The sequence below is a fragment of the Cibotium barometz genome, chromosome 45 (assembly GCF_041138505.1).
Source record: "Cibotium barometz isolate CiBa-2024 chromosome 45, ASM4113850v1, whole genome shotgun sequence".
Classification (NCBI taxonomy): Eukaryota; Viridiplantae; Streptophyta; class Polypodiopsida; order Cyatheales; family Cibotiaceae; genus Cibotium; species Cibotium barometz.
In genome coordinates, this window is record NC_141090.1 from 8,296,294 (window position 1) to 8,310,451 (window position 14,158).

Below are 14,158 nucleotides of genomic sequence, written 5' to 3' on the forward strand. Positions count from 1 at the left end.
ACACACACACTCACTCACTCAATTCATACATCCACCTATAATCGTAATAGACCACCTATAATCGTAATAGACCATACAATTATCTTGTCAACTCAACTCATACATCCACCTATAATCGTAATAGACCATAAAGTTATCTATACTCCACCAATGACATTGTGGAAGTAGCAAACCATTCAACGGCTAGTGCAACCTTTTTTATTTTGTGCTCTTACAAAATGACTACCAAAACGACTCACATCTATGGTCCTCACAAATGACTACCATCAAAGACTTTAACATTTGTACACTTGGACATTGTCTGTGCACCAAGGATGATCCTTCTTAGCCCCATGATGCTATCCATCAAACAACTATTTTTTATCCCTTGTGATTAGGTTAGGGTGGGTGACTGACTACAACCATAAACATATGACTCAATGTCCATTTTGTTAATTATCTCATGTAAATAGTTGATGTTATGAGATTTTTATCGTTAGACAACTCCTTTTAATAAGTCTTTTTACATGCATAACCATATAGGTAAAGACATAAATCAAAAAGTCATATGGCCAATACTTATAGGTGAAAATGTATAAAACATATAGGTGTAGACATAAATAAAAATTCATTTAGCTAATCATTATATTAGGGTTTTCATACCTAATGTCCATGGTTAAGATATAAAACCCTAATGGCCTAATGCTTGCCTATAAATTTGAACACTCAAAAACCCTGATGGCTACTACTGCCTATATACACATGCACATGCACACTATTTATATATACATGTTTTTTCTTTAAATGCCTTAAAAAAAAGAGAGTCTTTCGCTGTAATTAACTATTTTAAATCTTGTTGAGGCATAATTGTTAAAAGAAAAACAACGTTTCATTTTCTAGAGAAATTTTTAAATGATCAAATATTTTGTTTTTTTCTCAAAAGCACGCGCATTTTATCTCTAAAAATACTATTTTCCCCTACAATATTATGTTTTAGATACATAAACCTATACATAGACACATATACTTATACATATATACATGTATTTAAAAATATAAATACAAACATCGACATAATTTAATTAATTTTGATTAAATTTTAATGTGCGAAGATGGGTGATAAGTTGTGGTCACGTTTAAATATATAGATAGATATATTATACACACATCTAAACACACACACACACACACACACACACACACACACACAAACATATATATGTATATATATATACATACATATGTATGTATGAATGTAAATAAAAACACACACACATACACACATGTATACACACATATACATATATGTCTTCTATTTAATTTATATTTTATTAAAAGATACTTTTTATTCTCTCTCTCTCTCTTTTCACCCTCCCTCATTACATCTCTCTCTCTCTCCAGGTCTGCCCCATCTCACTCTCTCTCTCAAGCACATTCTACACATAGATGCAGATGTACGCACATGCATGCATATACTCTCTCTCTCTCTCTCACACACACACACACACACATGTACATGCATGCATCGCTCTCTCTCTCTCTCTCTCTCTCTCTCTCTCACACACACACACACACACACACACACACATGTACACACCGCACATACACTAATCTAAACGCACACTCTCTCCTCCCACACAAACTATCTCCTACGTAGAAATTATCTGTCGTCTCTCTCTCTCTCTCTCTCTCTCACACACACACACACACACACACACATGTACATACCGCACATACACTAATGAAAACACACACTATCTCTCATGCACACACACACATACACACACTCTCTCTCTTTTCACGCACACTCTCTCACATAGAAACTCTCATACACACACACACTCTCTCTCTTCACGCCCTCTCTCTCTCATGCACACACACATACACACACACTCTCTTCACGCACTCTCTCTCTCATGCACACACACACACTCTCTCTCTCTCTCTTCACGCACTCTCTCTCTCATGCACACACACACACTCTCTCTCTCTCTCTTCACGCACACTCTCTCACATAGAAACTCTCTCTCTCTCTCTCTCACACACACACACACACACACACACTTAAATAGATTTACACATATATATAATTTTAATTAATTAAATTTTAGATTAAATTTTAATGGTAGGGATGAGTGGTGAGGTGTGCTCACTCTCAAATAAATGCATCTTTCATGTAATCTCTCTCTCTCTCTCTCTCTCTCTCTCTCTCTCTCTCACACACACACACACACACACACACACACATGTACACTATTTATATATACATGCTTACATACCTATAGATACACATACATACATAATATATATAAGTGTGTGTATCTACTATAGGTATGTAAGCATGTATACAAAGATTTCATTAAAAGATGTGAGATGAGATCTTCTTAGATTCAAATTCAAAATTGCTTTGGAAGATGTGAGATTTGGCTCCTCCTCACGCTTGAAGGAGGAGTGGCCATTTTGAAATAGGCCCCCCTCCTTTGCCCACGTGGAGGGAGGGCCACTCTCCCTTAATCCTGTATAGATAATATTTTGTTTTGTTTAACCTTAGGAAAGAAGTTTGAAAAACTTTTAAAGGTTCAAAGGCTTATTTTTAGAAACAAATCTTGGGGCACCACAAATTGCTACGTGCATGGGTTGCCTGAAAATTTGTCATTTAAAGCCATTAAAATCGAGTTGAAGCTTCAGCTTCACATGGCGCTAGGAGAGAGAAGACCACACATTTCTTTGAGGTTTCTTACAGAAGGCAATCTCCCACATCTAATTGCGATTATGGGTCCGATTTCTGCTCATGGTGGTGGATAGAGATAGTTCTTTTAAAACAGTATATATATATATTTTTTAACATTATGTTGTTTTTCCCCAAAAATTTTATGGTCTACTGGTAGCAGACGGATGATAATGGCATAGCTGAGGATTTTAGTTTCAGAGCGTATGGTCCAAGGAGGTGGCTCGTTGGTGATGATGAGGGAGCGGCTTTTACACACGGCCATGGCAGCCAACAACATCGAGCCTGTTGGTGGAGGACGTGGAGTGGTGGTTCCACAGGGCACCGCAACACTAGCACATGCGGTGCGTGACGTCGCTCTTTCCGCCCACCCACATTGTAACCTACGCCGATGTGCTCTTCATCCAGGGGTGCGGTCCCGACCGCCTAACCATCTATGCCCACATCTGGACCGTCAAGGCCGGCCGCCTCGTCCAACTATGCGCACTTGGGCGTTCTCGTCCGCTTGTAGACATGTCATCCGTCTCGTCAACACGCCGCCATTGCTGCCACTGCCACTTCACCCCTCGTGTAGGAGAGCAAGCTTTGGAACAACGATATCTCTACCCTCTGACTCATCCTCACCAATTTCTCCACCATTCTTATTGAGGTCCTCCCATTGTTGGGAGTCAACATTTACGATAAAGTCCTTGATGTGTGAACCATAGGAGAGGGGCCATATACAACCCTTGAATTTGAAGGATGACTGTGGAATTTCATTTAAAGGGTTGTCATTTCACATTTCTTTGTGAAGAGAATGGAAGGCTTAACATAGATATGATATTCTCCTATGCTTATGCCATTAATGTCCTGAGCTTTACTACATCCAACTTACCATGTTTACCCAAAATGTTGTATTTACAGTATGTTGTAATTTTTTTTGTTGTTTTCTTATTTGCAGCAGGTTGTATTTTCTTTATTTTCGTTGTGCTACTATTTCTTTAATTTTCAATACGTTGTAATTCTTTAAAAATCTTAATATATTATAATTTTCGTATCCGTACTAGGGCTAATAATTAAATATTTAAATTTATCCTAAGGTTATCACTAAGGTTTCAAACCTTATAGTGTGCCTAAGGTTTTTTTACCAAAAATTAAATACGAGCACCCTCAAAAAAATTAATTAATATGTTAGAGTGAATAAGCACCCTCAAAAAAATTAATGATTAGCAAGTAGATAATGTGGAAAATTTAAACCTTTGATTTCAAAATCTGAAAGTATTTTTAAATCTATATCCCAATACTTTCTAGAGCATCGAATTTTTTTATTTTTTATTTTTTGAATTGGCTGGAATCAGAAAGAACAATACACACACCCATGCGTGCTACCGCAAAGAGAGGGAGAGCACTGGAATTTTAACCTCCCCCCCCCAAAAAAAAAACACGATGCGTAGTGCGTTTTCTTAGTTTGAAGTTTGGTATTGTCTTTATTTTCAAAAGTGTGAACTATATTAAAAGGAAAAGATAAAAACAAAAGTGCATCAATGCTTTTTCCAAGAAGCATAACTTCCACTTTAGGCTAACTCATTTCTCACTGTTGTGACATTGAGGATATAATTTTTTAATTCAAAATCAAGTTCCACTTCTTCAATAGCGCCATCTTATTCCAGGCACTCTTTTTGTATATTTCTGATTTTTTCTTGAAAATCTTCCTTGACTTTGACCATCTGTAACATTTCTTTCATAGCATTTTTTGTGTATTGTGCTTCACATGCTTTGAGGCTGGCTTTGTGTAGAACTTTCATCTGCGTATGCAATTCAGCTCTCAGACCTTGCTTTTTCATATTGGTATTTGCATGGTTAAACAAGCAATTATTCCTATTTATCCATACAGCCCACAAATATTCTGCATGTATAATATTCCACAATTCTGTAGAGCATTTTATCTGGTGCCCTAATAGAATTTCCTACCATGACAAATCCAATCTCTGTATTTTCAAAAGTATAAAATTTATATGATTCAATTATAATCCAATCTCTAGACATTTCTTTGCTTTTAGAACTAAGTCGCGGTTACTTGAGCATCAACTTTATTTTGATTGGTTAGGAAAAAAAATATCTTTTCCAGCACTAATTTCAAACTCCGAGAGCCAATGCTAAAAAGACCAGGTGTAAGGTTTGTAGTGTATATTGTTATTATCACGGCTCGATTTGAAAACTCTCATTTGTTGATGGTGTGTTAATGCAGCAGTAGAATGGAGCTCTAGAGTTCTTACGTTGTGGGTTAGAACTGAGGAGATGAGCGTGGCACTTGTGTATGTGGGTGATAACATGTATACTTTCTACTTTCAAGCCAAGTTTTTTTTTAAATAAACAAATCGTTCAAAAATTTGGCACATTATCATTATTAAAATAAAAACAAAAAATGTCCCAATATATGTTTTCTTATTTCTCTAATGCTAGCACAAAATCTAGATTACTTTCAAGCATTAAATATGGTTGGAAAAAAATATAAATTTCTTGTATTTTTCGAGCCATGCTCCCAGATATTTGGAGATGTTTCCTGAATGCTGGTTCCTTTTAGTACTTGACTGTCTTGACCTTAGCATCCTGTCATTAAGATTTATTGCTAATTCTGGTTAACGTCAAGTGTGAAAGCGACTGCAGTGCAGTCATATCCGACTTCATAGGACGCACTTCGTATTTATAATGAGATTTATTAATAACTATAGTTAACGTAAAGTGTGAAAACGACTGCAGTGCAGAGGACGCACTGCGTATTTATAATGAGATTCATTAATAATTATAGGTCACGTCAAGTGTGAAATCGACTGCTCGGAAGTCGAAGGACGCCCTGGGTATTTACAGGTGGCATTGATTTATAGGCAAGTGTGTTAACATATTGAAAGAAGCCACTTCTAATTTCTCGTCATGGCTCATACCTTACGTCATAGCTGATTTATGTCGTCACCTATCGTCGCTGCCTCATTGGCCAGTGTGATGCAGATGTCTTAAAAGGTCTACCTCCCACCTTTTCCCCTAAATTTCCGCTTCTCAAACTTCACAGTAGCTCGAAGTGTTTTCTTATGTGTTTTACCATGCTTTTATGCTCTCTCTTTTTTTTGGTGCATATTCACTTTTTTTCATGGGTGTATTAAATAATTAATGCACACTACTGTGGGCATTGATTATTTAATGCCCACACCTTAGGTGACCCTAAGGTTATAAAGTTTCGCATGCCTCCTCTTGAAATCTACCCACCATAGCCTACTGTCCGTCGTCAAGCCTACTCAACCTCCTCAGATGTCGTGTAGCCTCTACTCGCCCTTGTCGAGCCTCCATGTTCCCCTCAAGCCATCCTCCTCCTTCTGCCATTGCACCCCTCAAGCCCTCCTTCTCCTTCTGCCACAACCACTGCACCCCTCAAGCCCTCCTCCTCGAACCGCTTCCTTGGTCCTCGTCCTGCTCAAACTGCACACCCCTCAAGCCCTCCTCCTGCTGCTCTGAACCCCTTTCTACACATAGGAGAAGGACCTAGATAGAGAGAGCGCCTTACAGAGAGATTCACTGGAGCATGCACCGAGAAAGCATGCATGCAATCCAAGCGTCCAACTCACTAAAAAGGGTAGATTTTATTCATTTAGGGTAGACTTGATTCATTTCCATAAACCTTAAAAAGACTTTGACAATACATGGTCATTAATTAATGCTTTTTTTAAAAAATGTTGTGGGCTTTAATAAGCAAAATATCGGGAAATGATTGTTTCTCTCATCATCATCAGTTCCTGAATTGTATGAATCAGCTGATCCACCTGTCTATCGTTAGCTTTTCTGTGGAGTTGGGCTATTTTGGTGTCCAGATCTTTCAACCTCCTTTGTATGCATCTTTCACCTACATGCATCAGGTTCTCTTTCAATCAGATGTGGTTAGGAGGGTTGCTATTAAAAATGAAATCAAGTCTATGTAACCAAAGACACCATAGCATTTCAGTTCTCAACATAGCCCATAATTCCATGGTGCATCCAATGCTTTTTCCCAATATTAGGTTTTTCCAACCTAAGGAGAGTCCATTGGAATCCTGAATGCATTTGGCCAAAGCATTAAAGTAGTCTTTTGGAAGAGGACAGTGTATGAAGATGTGTATGTCATCCTCCAGATCATGGCATTGGTGACATTTCCCATCCCTAGTGTTAAATATGAGGGCTTTTTGCTGTGTCCAAATAGCTATGTGCATAATAAACCAAGCCAGGCATACTCCAGATCATGGCATTGGTGACATTTCCCATCCCTAGTGTTAAATATGAGGGCTTTTTGCTGTGTCCAAATAGCTATGTGCATAATCAACCAAGCCAGGCATGCTTTTTTAGGCTCCACATATTTATTCCACATCTTACCAAAAAGAAAGTACCATTGAGATCTGTCCATACAAATTCCCGATATGCTTTTATGTGTTTTCTTATGCTTTTACCATGCTTCATTTATTTGCACGTCATTCAATTCTAGTTTAAAAGGTAAGTGAGTGGTGAGAGATTTCTCCTTGTATCAAGATCATGCTCACCATTCAATAAGTAACCAAGACTTGAAGTTTGGAAACATGCATTGGTTATGTCATATATGGGTATATGTGTGGTTTGGCTATCAAGGTACGTGTATGCTGACAGCCTAAACATGTGCATAGCTTGACACACGGACTTCGATTTTTATTAAGATGGTTTAATTTTAAATTTGGATTGATGTCCCCTCGGACCTCCTAACAAGGTATGTGGGCGAATTCTCGAAGTACATGCATGGCTTGACACACAAGGAGCACATATGTTGAAAACCAAAAAGAAAAATTTCAATACTTTTTTACTAATCACCATAATTTATCCTTAAATTCTCTCTCTTTTTAAATGATCAAGATTATTGCCCTCTAATGTCTTACTCCTAAGCTACCTAATTATCTAAAAATTGCATGATTATAATGATTTAGCTAAGATTAACGATTTGGTTAAGTCTTATTAGCCTAAAACAACAATAACCAAAAATTAAAAGATGAAGCTTGAATAAATGAGAGATGTATGACTTATTATCCACAACTAGAAGCTCCCTTTGATGCTCCCTATCACTACAATGATCCAATTGAATTAGAAAACAACATAAAAACAAGTCAATTTAACACCTAAGTATGCATGTAATGGATGGATGATAATGGGCACTAGGTATGCATGTTTGTGGAGCAGTCTGCAACATGGGCGGTGATCACTAGTTACTGGATTTGGTGTCTATCGTTATTTGAAATTCTTAACTATTTTAATTTTTAAATTTATTTATTTTTTGCCTAAAAGTTTAGCACTTAGAAGTTGGTCGTATAGATTTTTTTAAAAGAAATTGAAGGTGGGTCTTCAAACCTCTTTTTTGCCTAAAAGTTTAGCACTTAGAAGTTGGTCGTATAGATTTTTTGAAAAGAAATTGAAGGTGGGTCTTCAAACCTCTTTTTTTTTTTGGGGGGGGCGTCGTGGGGTGGGGTGGGGGGGGCAAGGATGGGTACTAAAAGATAGTCTTATTCAAGGGCAAGGTTTGAATGGAGAGCCTCTAATTAGAGCCAACAAGCCTCTAATTGAATGGAGAGCCTCTAATTGAGAGCCAACAAGCTACATCAATTAACCCCAACTCATGCACTCTAGGTGAAAAGGAGAGGGACATGTCATTTTTATATATTGAACATAACACCTAACTAAGTACATGGAGAGATATTTCAAATTTGAGGATTTACATGCTATATACATGCGAGATGGGATAGCTATTTACTGGAAATTAACTATGTAAATTTATAGATGGGAGTTTTAAATTCAAAGTTGAAGAAGTATACTTATCAAAGCCAAAGCTCATATATTCATGTGTGTGTGTTTCTAGCTCGTTCTGGGGCTAGGGGCCTATGTGACTCTCATGTAAATTGGAATAAAAAAATGGACATGTGTGTTGTATATTCACCGATAGATTAGTGCATCAATGGGAGAGATATTGTGCGAATAACATAGCCAAATTCCTACAGTGTATCTTGACCTTGATGTACAGTATGCATGTTTGTTTAAGCCTCTAAAACTATTATCTGGTTTCACCTAATTGATAAATTTTGGTTCAAACAATAAGACCTTGATCCAACTCCCTTCTAATTGTGAACTATGATCAAATCATAACACATGTGGTTCTGCAAATTATGATACATGATATGTTATTGCAACATTAAACATAAGACAATACACATGGATCAAAAGCCTCATTACATAGACATGGATCAAAAGCCTCTTCATCATTACATACACATGGATCAAAAGCCTCATTACATAGACATGATTCAAAAGCCTCTTCATCATTACATACACATGGATGGGACCTGGCACCATACTAGTTCATGTAGAGGCTCTTTTAGGAACAAAAAGCAAGGGATCACCAATAACATCTCCATTCTTTATGTTGGTAAAAATATTTTAAGTACTTGAAGCTATGTTGGTCATATCTAACCTCGGCGGAGACATTCCACATGTTGGAAAACAAACACAAGCACCTTAGTAACATTCATGGCATAGAAGTAAATGGCCACTTAAGAGAGACTTAATAAAAACAAACTCGTTATAGCTCTACATAAGAATGTCATGGGTATTACAGCTCTACATAAGAATGTCATGGGTATTTGTAGATATAAGACTTAAATAGAGCCCAACTCCTCCTGTTCTACATGAGGATTACAAAATGGGATGCTAATGCAAAGAGAGTAGGCATAAATGTAGTTACTTGATGACGGATGAGTGGAAGTAACATAAAACGGTAGAAGTATGTTTAAGAGGATATGAGGTATAGAGTAGTGTCAAAGGTATATGAGGCCCTCTAGCCATTCACTAACAATTAATGTTGTCAATGTTCACATATAAGCATGTAAATATGCTAAATAAGGTTGGCATTTTAGAGCGGGGGTATGCTTTGGGGGTGGTTGAAGAGGTTAAGGGGATCAACCTTAGTCTTGATATGAACCAGGCGACGGAAGTTCTGCACAAAATATCTTCCGCGCCCCAAGTCGCCTCAGCTTGGGCGACAGCACGCGCACCACTGCCCTGGCCTGCAGTGCCAATGTCGAGGTCAATGTAGTTGACGTAGGCTGCCCGAGGCGACTGTGACACAAATGGAGCCATGAATTTGTACAGGCGACGGAGCCAAACGATTTGTTGCGCATCGCCGCCTTCCTCGCCCCACCGTGCCTGGTACTGAATTACATAAAGATTGCCAGCTCGGTGTGGAAATGCAATGGCATCGCCGGCAATTTCTGCCATGGCGCCCCCATACGGCTCTAGGTAGACATATGCCCCAGATGGCCCTTGTTCCAAGTATGAACACACCTTGATCCAAGCCTCCTTGGGCACTGGCTTTGTAACATAATCTGATTTTGCTTTGAACTTGCCCTTGTCTCTGTTATAACGGCCCATGAGGGCCTCTGGAGTGGCTGCATTGGCAATCCTGGCCACTGCATCTATCCATCTGCCCGCTTGGCAATCTGCAGCTGTTAGATTTATCTCCGGGTAAATTTTTTTGAACATAGCCACAGTCTCTTCAGCAGTTCCCAAATAGATTCCAAACATCATGACTTGGGCAGTGCTAGTGGAGGCTATGAACATAGTGCTTTCTAGCCCTTTGGGAGCTGAGGGGGCCACAAATTGCCATCTATAGACGAGCTCTGCAACTTGCTCTTTGCCAGACCTGTTTAAGTTGAAGTGAGTGATCCTTCTGGGCACCTCAAGTAACTCAATTTTCCACTCTACTACAATGCCCCAAGTACCACCTCCACCCCCTCTCAGAGCCCAAAACAAATCCTCACCCATGGTGGTCCTATTCACAATCTCGCCCTTTGCATTCACCATCACCGCATCCAACACATGGTCAGCAGCTAACCCATACTTCCTAGACAAAAAAACCCATACCCACCTCCACTAAAATGGCCCCCAACTCCAACTGAGGGACAAATCCCAGCTGTGAAGCCATAATCAGGGGTGATTTGAGCAATACTCTCATAGACCTCCCCCAAATTAGCCCCTGTTTGCACCCATGCTGTCTTGGACGAGAGGTCCACTTTGACAGATCTCATATTATAGAAGTCTATGACAACGAAGGGGGAGTCTGCGGTGTAGGGGAGGCCCTCGTAGCTATGGCCTCCACTACGCACACGCAGCTTCCAATTGCCCTTCACAAAGCATTGAAAAGCTTTCTGCACTTCTTCGACAGATGTGGGGAAAATGAGAGCTGAAGGCCGCAAAATCCCCGACTCGGCAAACCTCATGTTCTGCCTAGATGCATCGAGCAAGCGGTTGAATACTGCAGCTTCGGATGAGTGCAGGAGGGTGGTGTAGTTGAGGATCTTCGAAGCCATCAAGCAGCTTGACAAAGCGGCTAGGCTGAGACTATGTGAGGTTGCGGCAGCGTCAAGAGGGCAAATTAGGGATCCAGCAAGGAGAGTTAGGGCGGCGATGTTGAGCAAAACGGTTGACGTTTTGGATGCGATGCGTGCAGCCATGGCCATCAGTGTCCACTGTCGCCGCGTCGCACACAGACTCACAGAGGCGGTGTGCAGTGCGCACTGTGGGCTCGGAGTAAGGACAAAAGCACGATCAGAACGCGTGCATTGCTTTGGCCCGGCTCGATTTGAAAATTCTCGTTTATTGATCTTGTGTGAGTGCAATGTTTAGAGTGAAGATCAAAAATAAAATAAGTTTTTTTAAAAAACCTGTTCAAAAATTTGACATATCTATTCTATTTTGCACAGGTTTCCCTTGCACGTGTCAGTTTCTAAAACCGTCTCCTCTCCTCCTCCACATGTACAAAGGGCCAACCCAGTGTTTGGTGCAAAACTAGTTGTCTTAATTAAAATAAAAACAAAAAATCATACATTTTGGTTATGATCCCAATATTTTCTATTTTCTCTAATGCTAGCACTAAATCTAGAGTACTTTCAAGCATTAATTTTATTTCGAATGGTTGGAAAAAAACTGTTTTTTATTTTTTGTTGTTCGAACAAAGCTCCCGGATATTTGGAGATGCTTCCTGAATGCTGGTTCCTTTTAGTAATCTCATCTTATAAAGATTTATTACGTGAACGTCAAGTGTGAAAACGGCTCCAGTGCAGTCAAAGGACGCTCTGTGTATTTACAGGTGGCAGTGATTTATAGGCAACCGTGTCAACATGTCATACCGTACGCCTGGATTTATGTCCTCACTTGTGGCTGCCTCATTGGCCGGTGTGATGCAGATGTCTTAAAAGCTGCTTGCTGTTTTCACACTTGTCCAGTGTCCAGCCTCGTCAACTCTCCGTCCAACTTTTTCTTAACCCTTACCTTCACTTTCTATAAAGGTTGCATTTTTTTTCTAAGTCCCCTTTCTTGGGGATGTAGCTGAGCTAGAAGTTACACCACTCACACACACAACCCAGAGTCTCAAGGCTCAAACCCCTGACTGGGGTGTCGTGATGAATTGAGCCACTCGGGCAAGTGCCAGTGACTATCAAGGTTGCATTTTTACTTGCATCCATTTATTTTAAGTGCACATCTAAAACAAGGTAAAATGATATTAAAAAAGCGGGTCCTATCTTTACTAAACCCGTCATTTTGAAAGGAGGCCTAATGTGTCAAAAATCATCCTTGCTATCTTATGATTCTATCTACTTAGGGTCTATTCTCACTGAAGCCAAAAAGGCACGTTTTCCAACATCGATGGTGAAAAATGAAGGCTACGTATACCATCACGTAGGTGATGGGACTACATTAAGTGCTGGTTTTGGAGGGATCATGAGGAATCATAAATAGTTCTTGGAGGCTAGGAGGTGTTTCTTGCCCAAGGTACTGGACTTCAAGCTCGATTACATAACCCAGAGTGGTTTGTGTTGAGATATCGAGCTCATCTAGTGAGGCGGTGGACACTGATGACCCGCCTGGGGGATAGGCCCCACACTTACACCACTGGCATGATGGTTGGTGAGATCATGGGTGATATGCGGCCAATGGGATGACAAGCTGTGTAACAGCCATTCTAGAGACTGGCATAGTTATAGCGCCAGCTCATTTAGTTGGGTTCACACTATAGAGAACCCTAGTATGTATTTGGTTGAGTACCTTTTCATATTGTGTGTACTCTTATCTTTGTATATGGTGTGTTGAGTGTTGTGTGAAGAAGAAGAAGATTTTCAGCCTCTCACCTTGTGTGTGCTCTTTTAGGGTTTTGTGAGTGTGTGTGTGCTTGTAAGAGCTCAAGGTCTCTTCTCCCCTGCATCTTTTCATGGTATCAGAGCCTGGTTCATGCTAAGGGCTGAGCTACAAGCAAGAGAAGCACAGGAGGGTAAGAGCTTCATCTACTCTTCCCTATTTGTGTTGGCGACGACTACACCCTTGTCAGGAGCTGTACGGGAGGCACCGGCAAACGATCTCTAATTGAGGAGCTTTCTTCGTGGGAGTAAAGTTATAGGGCAACTATACTATCTTATCAAACGCGGCTTTTCGGGCCGCAAACGCGTTTTGGGCGCGTTAGGACCTCCATTTTTCAGAAAGCAGGCGATTTCGAGGAGTGCGGGTAAGTCATCGATTCTATGCATAACTCTGTTTTAAGAACTGCAGGAAGACAGATTGGTTGTGCAAACATTTTGTGCGCTGCAAGGAGGTCAACAGTTTGCCATTGGGTGTATGTATGCACATTGAGGTCACTGGTTGTGACATTTGAGTGTAGTATAGTACCGCTGTAGAAAATACAGCAGTTTGTGCAGGACAAACCAGAGTGCTGTTTCTGGTAAATTTGTGTGTCTGGCAAGATGTCAAATGATGGCATAAACGAGATTGTTACTGAGAAGCTTGACAAGAACAACTTCCATGCTTGGAGGTTCAGGTTGACAAATTTCCTGATGGAAAAGGGTTACTGGGACTACATAGAAGGTGAGCATGAAGAGGCACCGGAGATACCGAAGATCAATCCGACTGCTGCAGATGTGAAAGAGTTCAAGGATTGGAACCAAGGAGCCAGAAAAGTTATGTATTGGCTCTCTATCAGTATATAGGATACCATGATTGGACACATAGGATGCCAGGTCCCCCAAGAAGGCGTGGGACACCTTGGTAAAACTCTATGAAACGAATACCAAGGTACAAAAGATACAGTTAAAGAATGAACTTCATACTGTGGAGAAAAAGAGTATGTCTGTGTGAATGACTATGCATTGAAAATCAAGGGTATTGTGGAATCCCTTGCATCTATTGACGTTTCAGTAGATGATGATGATAAGGTAAGTCTGTCTACGTGGTCTTGGGCCACAATATAAGACGTTCAAGACGTCTATTCAGACTTAGGAAAACATTCCCAATTTCACAGATTTGGTATCTATGTTGATTATAGAAGAGAAGAGCTTGGGTGAAGACCAACAGTCTTCACAAAACAAAAATAGTTCAGAGCAATAGGCCTTCTAC

General features: G+C 40.0%; 1 pseudogene; it reads right to left on the minus strand.

Moving 5' to 3' along the window:
- Nucleotides 1-9,281: 9,281 nt before the first annotated feature.
- On the minus strand, nucleotides 9,282-11,226 carry LOC147612382 (berberine bridge enzyme-like D-2 pseudogene; annotated as a pseudogene).
- Between the last annotated feature and the right edge of the window lie 2,932 nt (nucleotides 11,227-14,158).